This window comes from Liolophura sinensis, chromosome 8, assembly GCF_032854445.1.
Source record: "Liolophura sinensis isolate JHLJ2023 chromosome 8, CUHK_Ljap_v2, whole genome shotgun sequence".
NCBI lineage: Eukaryota > Metazoa > Mollusca > Polyplacophora > Chitonida > Chitonidae > Liolophura > Liolophura sinensis.
The window spans coordinates 21,249,805-21,263,017 of NC_088302.1; positions in this window are offsets into that span (position 1 = coordinate 21,249,805).

Sequence of the window (13,213 nt, forward strand, 5' to 3'; positions counted from 1 at the left end):
CTTAGTCGTTTGCTATTTCAATATACGCCTTTCAGGCTTTTCAGGCTTGTCTGATTTTGTAGTGTACTAAAATTAAACTTTCAATTAAAAATCAAAGACAACACTTTTACAGCTTAATTACTGGTGTCTAGATTTTTCCTTTTGCTTCCTTCGCTTTCAAATTGGTTTTAACAACGATATTATTTTGGTAGTATATCACAGTGCAGTCTCCTTGCCGACATATATACTGTATTTTATTACGTTCACTTCATACATCAAAATATACTCAGCATTCATGTAATTATTTTACAGAACATTGTCATTTCTGTCAGTATAATGTTTTCTGTGTGGAGTGTCAGGTTTGGTGTCTTCGGTATGATACAGTGGCGGCAGCACTTTGGTGCCATGGATTCGCCCTGCCACAAGAAAACATATGCAATATATGTGTACATATGTAAATGACCCCTCGTCGTCATATGACTGAAAAATTGTTTTTAAATACGACATTAAACCCCAAGCACACCTCCATACATACATATACATACATACATTTCCGTCTTGATGACGGTGCATGTAATTCACCAACCACTCAAAAGGTATACAATCGTTATATGGAGGTGTGAATGAGTGCATGTATCTAATTGAATGGGCACGCTATAGCTCATTCATGTTTTCAAAATTAAGAGACGTTTAACCACAAGCATGCAAACAAACAAACATCGACGCTTTTAACCAATTTAGCTCGAATCATAAGGCTTTGATGTGAAACATGCATCATTATTATACCTCTCTGTATAAATGAAAGAGGAAGCACTTATTCGTGCCTTTATGTATAGAGTCAAAAGACTATAATATATATATATATATATATATATATATATATATATATATATACGCCGTGAGGGGTTTTGAGGGGAATTTAATTAATGAATCTTTCTACGATTGCTTTACTATAGGTATTAGGTTGGTGAAAACAGTTCGGCTGTGTCACAGAGTGTAATAAAGCTGACTTGACGACGATCCACACAAAAACAATGCGCGCATGGCGACAGTCTCTCGTTCATGAATGTCAGCTGATACGATCTCGCACCGACGACCTTCATGGAACGTTTTAGTATTTATTACCAACACACTGTAGCTTTGATGTCTTCCAACTATTCTCCCAAAATCAAAATATACGTTTAAGAGAGTGTGCAAGTGAATCGGCGTTATCGTCGCAAAGGGTAACCTATAGACATGTACTCATGTTATCTTTAATAACGCGAAACTGTGAACGTGTATCTGCATCAAGACAATGCTTTTGCATGTATATACACTGGTATCAATTGAATTCATTTTTTATTCTATAATAATAAATCAATATAATGAACTGGTATGCGAAAATTTTTCGTTATATAAAGCTATAAAATCTACAAAACTCAAATCCGCTCCACTCCGACAACTCACTCGGTTTCTTCTATACCCGTAAAACTTGTTGATATCGTATACTCTCTCTCTTCCAAAATTTAGGACATCTGATCTGCTCATTTTAGCCAATATATATAATTCTGGGAGGAATAATGAGTTTCGTTTTTTCTCACATGGTTAGACCATTGCTCATTTTACCCAATGTACACGTAATTCCGGGAGGAAAATTGAGTTCCTTTTTTTCTCACATGGTTAGACCATTGCTCATATTAGCCAGTATATTTTAATTCTGGGAGGAATACTGAGTTTCTTTTTTCTCACATGGTTAGACCATTGCTCATTTTACCCAATGTACACGTAATTCCGGGAGGAAAATTGAGTTCCTTTTTTTCTCACATGGTTAGACCATTGCTCATATTAGCCAGTATATTTTAATTCTGGGAGGAATACTGAGTTCCTTTTTTTCTCACATGGTTAGACCATTGCTCATATTAGCCAGTATATTTTAATTCTGGGAGGAATACTGAGTTTCTTTTTTCTCACATGGTTAGACCATTGCTCATATTAGCCAGTATATTTTAATTCTGGGAGGAATACTGAGTTCCTTTTTTTCTCACATGGTTAGACCATTGCTCATATTAGCCAGTATATTTTAATTCTGGGAGGAATACTGAGTTTCTTTTTTCTCACATGGTTAGACCATTGCTCATTTTACCCAATGTACATGTAATTCCGGGAGGAAAATTGAGTTCCCTTTTTTCTCACATGGTTAGACCATTGCTCATATTAGCCAGTATATTTTAATTCTGGGAGGAATACTGAGTTTCTTTTTTCTCACATGGTTAGACCATTGCTCATATTAGCCAGTATATTTTAATTCTGGGAGGAATACTGAGTTTCTTTTTTCTCACATGGTTAGACCATCTGATGAACAACATACTCATATCTTTACTTTTTCAAAAGACTAGTAAAGAAATATGATGTTCTACTTCCAACACTACTAATATTCTGTCCCAAAATTTAGGGTAAGTGACACATTTATTGTTGAATATATAGGGTTAAAGTACAGTTAGATATATAAATCAAATCTTTCCCTATGTATTATGCTCTATTACATGTAGTATAAGAGAAATATTGCCCATGTTGGAGTGAATAATCAGTTATATTACGGAAAGGAATTACTTTGTTTCGCCTTATTGACGTTGTACACAAGCCGTCAATTCCTTCTAAAAAGCGTTTACTTGTCCTGCATATATTAGCAGACTTATGACCATTCTTTATACATGTATATGATCATACCAACCCTGCATAAAGGATTAAGATATAAAGGGTATAATATAATGGCTCTGAAATGAGAGGGATATATTAAGCTTTTGTGGGTTTATCTATTCATTTGATTGGTGCTGATTTCATGACTGAAGATTATTTCACTTGTAATATATGACAGTGGTCGGGATTGTTGTTAGAGGAAACCTGAAATTACAACAGGTAAAACATACATATGCACCTGACATATTGTCCATGTAAGTAACTGGAAAATTAATTATGGCTTGAGTTATCCACAAAAAGTCACACTTGACTGATCCTGTCCATTCAACAAAAACGAAAATCCTTTTTTTTTTTCACTTTCCCCCCATAGCGTCCAGAATAACGACGTGCGTTAATATCCCTGATATGCGAGACATTTCAGGAAGTATACATGATGTACTACATGACGAGGTGACGGGTTTGAAAGCCGAAATTATCCTGAAAGAATGTACCCTAACACCCACGGGCACCCGACCATCGTGACATGGAGCAGTGCAGATCGTCGTGGCGACTAGCATCCGGGGTGGGAAGACAGGGCCCCGGGGATACGGGGGTTCACAGGTTGGGTGTGAACCCTCATTGCCTGAGGCCCCCGAAATAAACCGCTAGCAGATCCAATGAGAGAGGTGTAGAGGTAAATAGCCAACTAACCGCCCTCAGGGTTTAAATAATGTAACGGAACGATTGTTATTCTGTACAATTAATAGACTTATTATCTCGGAGCCATCTATAAGCCTTTAACTAACTGTATAAGAAGGGCATTAAAATGCGGGTCATTCCTTTCACCGTGTCTTCATGCACTCTGACGAACATATTGAGGAATTCCAAAATATTGATGTGGTAAATTTTCCGGAAAACCGGCTTCATTTTTTCTTTTCAATTTTGTCTCAGAATAGACTGGAGTGGATTATTTTTAGAAGACATGTACGTGTCAAACACTTTAAAAATATTTAAACAAAACATATGCCAAAAAGACGGGTTTGATCAGCTGATATGTATATTTATATGCACGCCCACAAAAAGCTTTTCTAAACAGAGCGATATTTTTTTTTACAAAAGAAACCTTTCAAGTTAGTTTGAATGACTATGAAGTTTAAAAAACAATGCAACCTACATATTTGGTATAGATTACGGTCCATAGTAATTTTTCCATTTTGCTTCGTCCTGAAAGCTCTATTGATCTTAGAAACGTATGTTGAGGTTTGTTTGAAAGTTAGGATGATGTCCTACTGGAAAACTGCAAGGTTCAACAACAAAACATTTTATGACTTTATCCGCGTTTAGAGACAAAAAGCGATCCATGTTCGATGTAGCTTAATTGTTTGTCTGATATGAGTAACATCAGTGAGAGTGATTTTCATTGGGCGTATGTACAAGCGCATGCTTTGATGGTGAGTTATACGCATTTTTGGTTTCTGGAGGTGGAGCTTATTGTTTCATCGTGAGCAAAGGTTTAGAATATGCCAGTTTATGTATATGAAAAATAAGACGATAGGCAAACATAATGCCATCTGAAGTCACTGGAATCGACAAAGCACTGCGCATGTCATGGTGGGCCTTTGACTTCTGCCGCAGAATATTTTTTCCGTGTTCCTGCATGCGCTTTGGCATGGCGTTCCAGGGAGACAGCGCTGAAAATATGTTGATATGAGAACCGCTCTGAGACAAATGTTACACAGAAAAGCCCTTGGACGGGGTCTGATGTTGATTGAATGAAAATATTCTAAACTTTTATTCTATTCATATGACGTGATAATATATAAACAGATCTGTATTGTTATCTGAAAAATTATAGCTCTCGCTGGCTCATTTGGTACTGATTTAATGAAATATGTATAGCGTACATGTATAACTGTAACAATATGGCGTATACTAGTATACCAAATTTTATTTATTGACTTGACTTTCATTGCTCAGGAAGTTGTTACTTACGTGGCGATTTATGTGTCAGCTAATGGCTAGAGTAAATTAGATTCCAGAGTAAACCACAGATTATGGACAGGACCCTGGCAAACCCACTGACATGATGTCGCAGCCGAAACAGCGAGAGCTGGATTCGAACACGGGACTACATTAGCAATGCGATGTACCAACACTTAAACTATCTAAGGCAGACGCACATTTATTTCAATGGCTAACATGTAAAGGGGTTTTCCAGTGTTTGCGTTCGTTATCTATTTTTGCTTGGCTCCTCCCGATGGCGAGGTTGTTGTTTAGACTGGGTCTGGGGGAGAGCGGTAATAAGGCTCGGTAAAGTCGTCAGACAAGACAGATGAAACTAGCGGTCGCTTGGGCAGTGCTGGACTCATAGAGGGCGACGGATGTCAGATCTAATCAGGCGGGAAAATCAGAGGGAATTCGAGGAGGGAAATGTTGGTCACTGAAGCAACAATTTAGTCCACGGAAAATATAGATTGGCTTCAATCAATTTTGATACCTTATTTATTTATTTATTTATTTGGTGTCTTTATGTGGTACGCTAGATTGTATGCATAAACAGTCGGAATAAAACCCTGACTGAACTCTTCTTTGCTGCTTGGGGCTGTCTACGTTGCTACGTTTTAAGCGGTTACATGAACAGTTAGAATAAAGCCCTGGCGAATTTCACCGGTCATATCTGCGTGACCATTGGCCAGATATCACATTGTCGTCACTGCTCTGGTTTTACTCTCTGTACTCTAGTCTTTTATATTCTCTGACTTGTTACAGAAAATTTAAAAAAAAAAAACAAAAAAAAAAAACAACAACAACAACCGTCGGGTCAGGTTTATATAGGAAGAGCAAACTGAGCATACAGCGTCCAATGGATATCACCACACATCGCCAGTCACATGAATACCCAAGCCACCAGAAATTGAACTATATCATGTGACCCTCACTGATCAAGAGCCTGTCTGCATCACGAGTGGCACTTTTAACTGCGATGAAAACACGAAAACTAAGTGCAAATCAGATGAAAAGACGACCCTTAAACATTGTTCAGGTAAACAGATCGATTTTTTGTAATAGACTATCACTAGTGACGTCACATAATTTCTTTTTTTTAAATATAGTTTGTATCAAAGTTCATTCATTGGCCATGCATGATAGCGTTCAAAGTTTAAAATGCATTGTTATTGGTTGAAAGGGTTTTAAAACAAAATATCTAAAGGATTTTCCATAACAGTATTTAATATGTTCTTTCATCTGCCCTATTCTTCATGTGTTTTCTTTGCATTTAACCCTGGAACAGCGAAAGCCCCTTTTCACATAAATTATTAGATACCGTCGTCGAACAAGTTAGTGAAGCAATGCTAACTAGCAAATTAAGCATGCACGCGGCAGACAAACTTCAAAACATTATTAGATCGTTTAAGCCTCGTCCAGACTATCCAACATAGTTCAACTTTTGCCGACTCGACAGCAAGTTGAATGCTATATTGAGGTAAGTTGAGAGTCCCGACCACACTTCAAATCAGATAGGTCAACATTGTCCAACACTGATGTCGTGTGTTGAAACGTGTTGAGCTGGTTTTTCTACCAGACTTTCGATAAATTAGAGATAAATTTCCATTGTTCTCTCCAGTGCATGAGACACAATAACGAACAGCCAGAAGAATCACGAGGTGGGTTTATCGACTGCGCTTATTGCCATTGCCAAACTCCGGTATCAACGAAACTGTCTCGTTGTGAGACCAGTTTCTGTCTTTCGCCTTTGGCACCGCCATTTTTCCCAGGTCACGTGCCTTAAGGCGGTCACGTTATTTCTACACGCTATTTAATTGGCTACATTCACCCAACTTAACTCAGCTTGTTGACAAAAAATACACATGCACATTTCCAATTCAACAAAGTTGGACGGTGTGGAGTGTCGTTGAACGGTGTTGAAGAGCCCGTCCAGACTACTCACCACGGCTCAACTTGTTGACTCAACTTCAAGTTGACTTCTGTTGAGTCAACAAAAGTTGAGTGATGTATGGTAGTCTGGACGGCGCTTTAAGCTGCTGTGTCTCGGATAAAATGGTGACTGGTAAAATTGGCTCATGCAGACAGACACATGCTCTCTTGTATTAAGTTTCGCAGGAGAAAGTGTCGCACGTACCACTTTCAGCCAGTCGCTAGAAATGTCTTTAGAATCTAATTAACCTATTTAGACGAAATCTGGACTTTCCTTGAAACTCTCCCAGCATGACACTAATCACTAAATGGCTGAATTTATTACTAATGAGCATTAAACGAGTGAATATTTATTGTCTCGTTCGGCAATAACAATGTCAAAGCTAATGGCTTCGGGCGGCTGCTTTGTAATAAACCCTTCCAAGGGGCGTGGTTAGCGCGTGCCAATCACTGTCAGACTCACCGCGGCCGCAGACAATGTCCATGGCCGTTGGTGCAGCTTCGCGTGAATGGAATCGCTTTGAGGAACATGCGCTGATAAAATCAGAGCCTGTAGTCCCACGTTGTCGGTTTAACCAAGATTTCTTGTCACCGAACAAACGCACAGATTGTTCACACCGCTGCATGCTATGCAGTTTTGTATAAAATATGATACAGTATTCCATGGCAATTCAAACAATAGAAAAGATAATATAAATTCATTCGACAATTAGCTATATATAAGGTAACGCTTACAGTAAAGTAAGATACATTTCAAATGGCGATGAAACGTATGACGTATTTAATATAGGCATGATTCAGTTGTGATGCAGGTATATTAATATATATAATTAGGCTACATTTACTATTCCAAGAAAATTAAAGGGCATGTAAAGTAACAATATGAGAACCGAGAACAAAGTGAAAACGAAAGTAATTATTCATGTACACGCATTTATCAGCTTTTCAGAACCCATGCATGTAAGTTCTTTAAGGTTTATTTATTTGCTTATTGTTTTACGGCCTATTCAAGAATGTTTCACTTATACGATGGTGGTCAGCGTTATGGTGGTAGGAAACTGCATGAACATGCAGAACCCGGGGAAAACACATGACCATCCGCAAGTTGCTCTCAGACCTTACCATAAGTTTTTTAAGAGGCATATAAGTTGACTTGAGTGACATCACAAGGCTTATACATGGATAGCAACTTCTGACATAGCCATGTTTGTAGCATATTAAAATGATTACAAATGTGGATCTCACAGCGTCACCTGTTCGGAAATACCTGCATTTATTTGATGGGTATTTTTATGCCGCACTCAAGAATATTTCCCTTATACGACGGTTGCCAGCATTATGGTCGGACATCCGCCCATGTAACCATCTTGTAAACACATAAAGCGTCCATAACGTATAGGTTAAACTCCGAAGCAATGATTATAAGTCAAGACCATTATAACTGATATCTTGTCAAATACATATTATAAGTTTTTATAATACATTTCATAACTGCCCATTTTCAAAGTTAGTTTGTTATACTCGCATCTACCATAACTTACTAACGAATATTTCAATTATACGACAGCAGCCAGCATTGTGGTGGGAGGAAACAGAACAGAGTCTCGGGGGGGAACGTCCATAACATTTGCGATGTATGTATATACATTCCCTGCATTGACGAACTGAGACAGCTGAAATGTTCTTGGGCCGTAATAAACATTATATTGCTGTTTTAAAAGTTGACCAATCTGGAAACAAAACTCATTCTGTGGAGTCGGCCCAGAACAGAACATTTGACGCCAAGCGGTATAGATTCGAACGCGTAAGTGAAAAAGACAGCGAGTTCGAATGTGTAAATATATATATGCATAGACAAAACGCTTTTATTTCAGTTCATTATATATCTGTGAAAAATAGCTGGTCCGTCTTGCATATTTTCTTAATGTAACAGAAAGAAATGATTGAAGAAAAATATTTATCAAACGGTATACTGAAGGGCTGTCCACGTAAAAGGGTAGCCTACATTTACATATATACAAATATAGAATATACTTTATGTTGATTTCATTTCCACTGAAGTTTTAAATGTAGACATTCAGTGCGGCGTAAAACACCAATCAAATAAATAAATACACTCGGTAATTTTTGAAACACGTAGCAAGATATGCAAACGTTTTCCAACCTGCCGGTGGGGTGGGGTAACTATATAACGGCTGTGGACATACCCGACTGCTTTTTTAGTGTACATTATCGGTACATACATCAAATAGTTTCTTCACGCGATAAGGGGGATTGTCATACTTCTACTCACATGTGTAATTTACTTCAGCAAAATATTCAAATGGATGACAAATAAATACGGTTGCTCCCGGAAATATCTATATCACTTCGCATATATGAATATAGCATTGTTTGCATTTGTCAATATATGTTGCTACAACACACGATATGGGATTACGAATCACATGTATTTTTTTACACATAAGATAGACCTTCAAGAAAATTTATTTAAAGTACGGAAATGCAGACTAAATTTACTATCTTATATATGGACAGAAACTTATTTTTTGCTGTGTTAACGGTGACTCTATATGGTTATATATACAGGACTTTTAATTTTATTACCGAAAGAAAGTTATCATGAAGTGAAATATAGGTTCGAGTACACTATATATACAATCAACTTTATATCGAGAAAATCCTAGTTATGACATTAAAATTGGCACTCGTGGAATACCGTTCTTCACTTGAGGGCTCAGTGAAAGAGATATAGGAGTTGGACAACGTTGACCGTTCTGGTGTGAACATATGACTTGTCTGGATATATAAATATATAGGTCTACTTGGAGTCTTTGGAATGGCGTTTCAGTGAGGCAGCACTATACTGTACAAAGAGGCAAGGTCGCGATGTGATCAAAATCATGCTGAAAGTCCGACGATAATCAAAAGCAAGCAAAATAAATTATAATACATGTACGGTTTGCATGATATCAACCAAAACAATGAGATGAAGGACTGCATTTTTCGCCGATCTAAGGAACTAAGCCGTTCAGGAAAGGATAAACCCATTAGACCGACAAAAACGCATTCAGCTCATCACTTAGTGTACGTGTGTCTGAGCTCTTTTTTTTTTTTTTGGTACACAATATTTCGCTACACAAGGGAAGCTTCGCTATACCCCCTACACCCTAGGGGCTTACCAAATACTCGTGCCTATCCACACATATGAAGGTACGAATTTATAAAAATATCAGGCTCACGAGATATGTTGAAAAAGAAAATGGTAAACATTCAAGAAAGAACAAGAAAGAAAGTTAACTTCGTACATAATTCCGTTGCTGGAATGAATGCAATGACAGTATACATCTCATATTATACTTATTATATATATCAGTATATAAAGCCTGTCCTTTATTGTCGTTAATTCGTAAATAAAGTGTATACTGCACATGTATAAAACTTGTTATGCATTTAATTATAAAACCCGCAGCAAGAATAAAAATTATTCCATAAAGGCAAATATCCTATATGTTTTCACTTTAATTCTACGTTTGATTCCAAATGTGTCTGGTAGAAAGGTCAAAGCCTTCGCGTATAAAAAGTTTTGGCTTGAATGAATGGGTGAATAACAAATTATTTATAAGGTTAAACTCCAGGTCAGCAGCAGTTCAACCCGTGTACGTTTTTTCATCCCATAAAAAAGTCGTACCACTAAACAATATGAAGTTGGAATGTATGCAAGTAGAATTTGGATCCTGAAGTCGATATAACAATTATCAGCAGCATACAGATGGTGTATTTGATCTCTCGTTTTGTGAAATAGTCTGTATCTCAACGAAATCTACCACGGTTCAAAGAGAAAGGTCGGTTATGGCCCTTGAGTGAAATTTACAATCCGGAGAAGAAACAGATGACTTGTCCGACAAAATCAAAGCGCACGAGTCACTAATTAGCAATCAGACAGATGCGTTTAATGAGGTTATCTGGAGTCTCTAACAGGCATTACATCAGAGTAGCTCAGATTCTAGCTCATAAAAGAGATAAGACATTATACCTAGCTCGTCCTCTTAACCGATCGTTCGTACATGTTATTGATTAGTAAGAGAGAACCCTCCGACTCCCACCCAACCACCCCACCTCTTCCTGTCGTTATCCACGGTCAGTACTTGTATATATATTTCACACCCAATTATACATACATATATATATATACCACGAAAAAAACCCACTGTCATGTAAATAAATATATACATACAGTTTCCATGGCATTAGTTTTAGACACGCACATTTAGTTAGTAAGTTAGTCATGTTTTATAGTTTATTGTTCAACATCTCTTGATTTAAACCGAACACATTCCTTAGATTCCGGGCTAATGTCTACTCGGAATATTGGAATATGCCCAGAATTTCAGAGCATATAGTGTATATAAGGCCCCAAGTATAGTTCCAATCACCACTAATGTTGCATGTTCGATATACGTGTATAAACACTCCTCTTCGATCGGCCAAGACTTCATGTCAAGTGACCACTATCTCCTGCGGGATAGTGGTAGTATTCTCTGAGCGCGATACCCGTGGTCCTTGAAAAAGACCAGACTGCACTCAAAAATTAATTTCTTAATTTTAAGAATTAAAAGAGTGATGCTAGAATGTATTCTGTTATTATAACACAATATTCTGTCATATTCAAAATAATATCCTGTTAGTCTAATAGAATCTTTATGTTAAATTAATAGGATATATGTGTTATATTTAACAGGACAATCTGCTGTAATAGGAGAATACATTCTAGCACCACTCAGACAACAGGCTTTGTGTTAAAATTAACAGACTACTTTTTGAGTGTACCGTCATCTTGAGTAGTGTGTGAACTAGGCACATATATCAGGAAAATAAATATTGTTGCAGAAAGCACACTGCACATTTAGATTTCCGTAACAGCCTTCACCGATAGGCTTATGGCCATACAACAAGCGGACGACAACAGTACGTACGCTACTTGAACACCACAGTACAGGTTATCTGTCAATATAGCATGCAAGAATGTGTATGCCAGACGTCAGGGAAATCAGTGGTTTACATCATAAAAGGTATGAAGGTTTTTCCGCCCATAAGAATCACGATCATGTAAATCAAGCGAGACCTTTTTGACTAGGGCGTTAGTTAATAATCCTCAAAAGAAATATTCAAGAGACAATTCAAAAACCTGACATTGTGTGAGGGCCAATCTATGTTTGTTTGCTTGTTTTATTTGACTGTTGTTTCATGCATACGGTAATCAAGAATATTTCACTCACACGACGACTGTCAGTATTATATGTTGAGAGGAAACCGGCAGACCTTCACACAGAGAACCGTAGAGGAAACCAGCATGTGCTGGACTTGTCTCATAGCGGCTAATACATGTCGTGAATGGTCTGTCGACGGAAGAATACCACTTTGAAGTATTCTTGATATCAATGATATCGCAGAGAGCAGAGCTACTACCACTAGAGATTTAGCATTTTCAACAGCAATTTAGTCTTCAAACAACAGGGTTTCTGCGGACTGGTACCAAAAGCTGTCATGAACGTAAAACGAATTTTGGAAGTTCATGACGCCATTGTGAGGAATAACCAATGACTTCGATGAATATATCATTAGTATCCCAAAACAGTTCATGGCTATATTCATGTAGCCCTGTGCTGTCTTCACTTCCGGCTTCCCCGACAGCAACGTCTGTATCTTGTCTTCTTCGTGTTATTTTAATAAGTAGGCCTACAACAATACTGTCACAAAATGCAATGTCCATTTCCAATTGCAGGAATCTGACACTGTTTTTCAATTTGTACAACATCTGTTGCATGTCAACACACCTTACAAAGGTTACCAAAATATAAATACAAGAATACAATTTCTCACAAATATTGCATTATATTATACATACCAGCGATATATATATACATTTTATCGACGAAATCACGTAAACTCACGTAAACCTTCGGGATCTTGTTCTTATAAGAAATGCATCCTGAGATTTATCAACATTTGGTATGTCCGGATTTGGACATAATTTGTCAACATCAACAAAGTCTAAACATCTGAATCACTGTATAGGTTTTGATTCATTCGGAACTCAAGAGATCACGTCTTATTGACTGGCCCCCAAAAAAAATTTAAAAAAAGAAAGAAAAAAAAAAAAGCTTTCTGGTGGAAATTGTCATGCCTAATATTCCGCTGGGTTCACCGATATTCACTTCGTCAAGTCAGCAATATCCAACATCATGTCAATTATTCTAATTATAACACGATTAAGAAGTCTATAGCGCAGTAATAACCTTGCTAACACGAAGATGGGTTTAGCACTCTCGTCATGCAAATTGGTCATTCTTGTAAATTCATGCTATAAAACACATCCCCATAGATACGAAATCTACTTTTACACAAGGTTTCCTTTCATTCCACCAAGCTCCTATAGGACTTCCATCACTCACTTTTATACACTATGGCCTCAGAACTCATCTTAAGGCTTCCACAATAGATATAAAACTCACTTTTATGTAAGATTTCTATTCATTCCAGATTCATTCCTAGGATTTCCATGACAAACATTTCACTCACTTTATGTAAGATTTCTATTCATTCCACGAAACTCATCCCTAGACCTTCCACTAAAGACCTA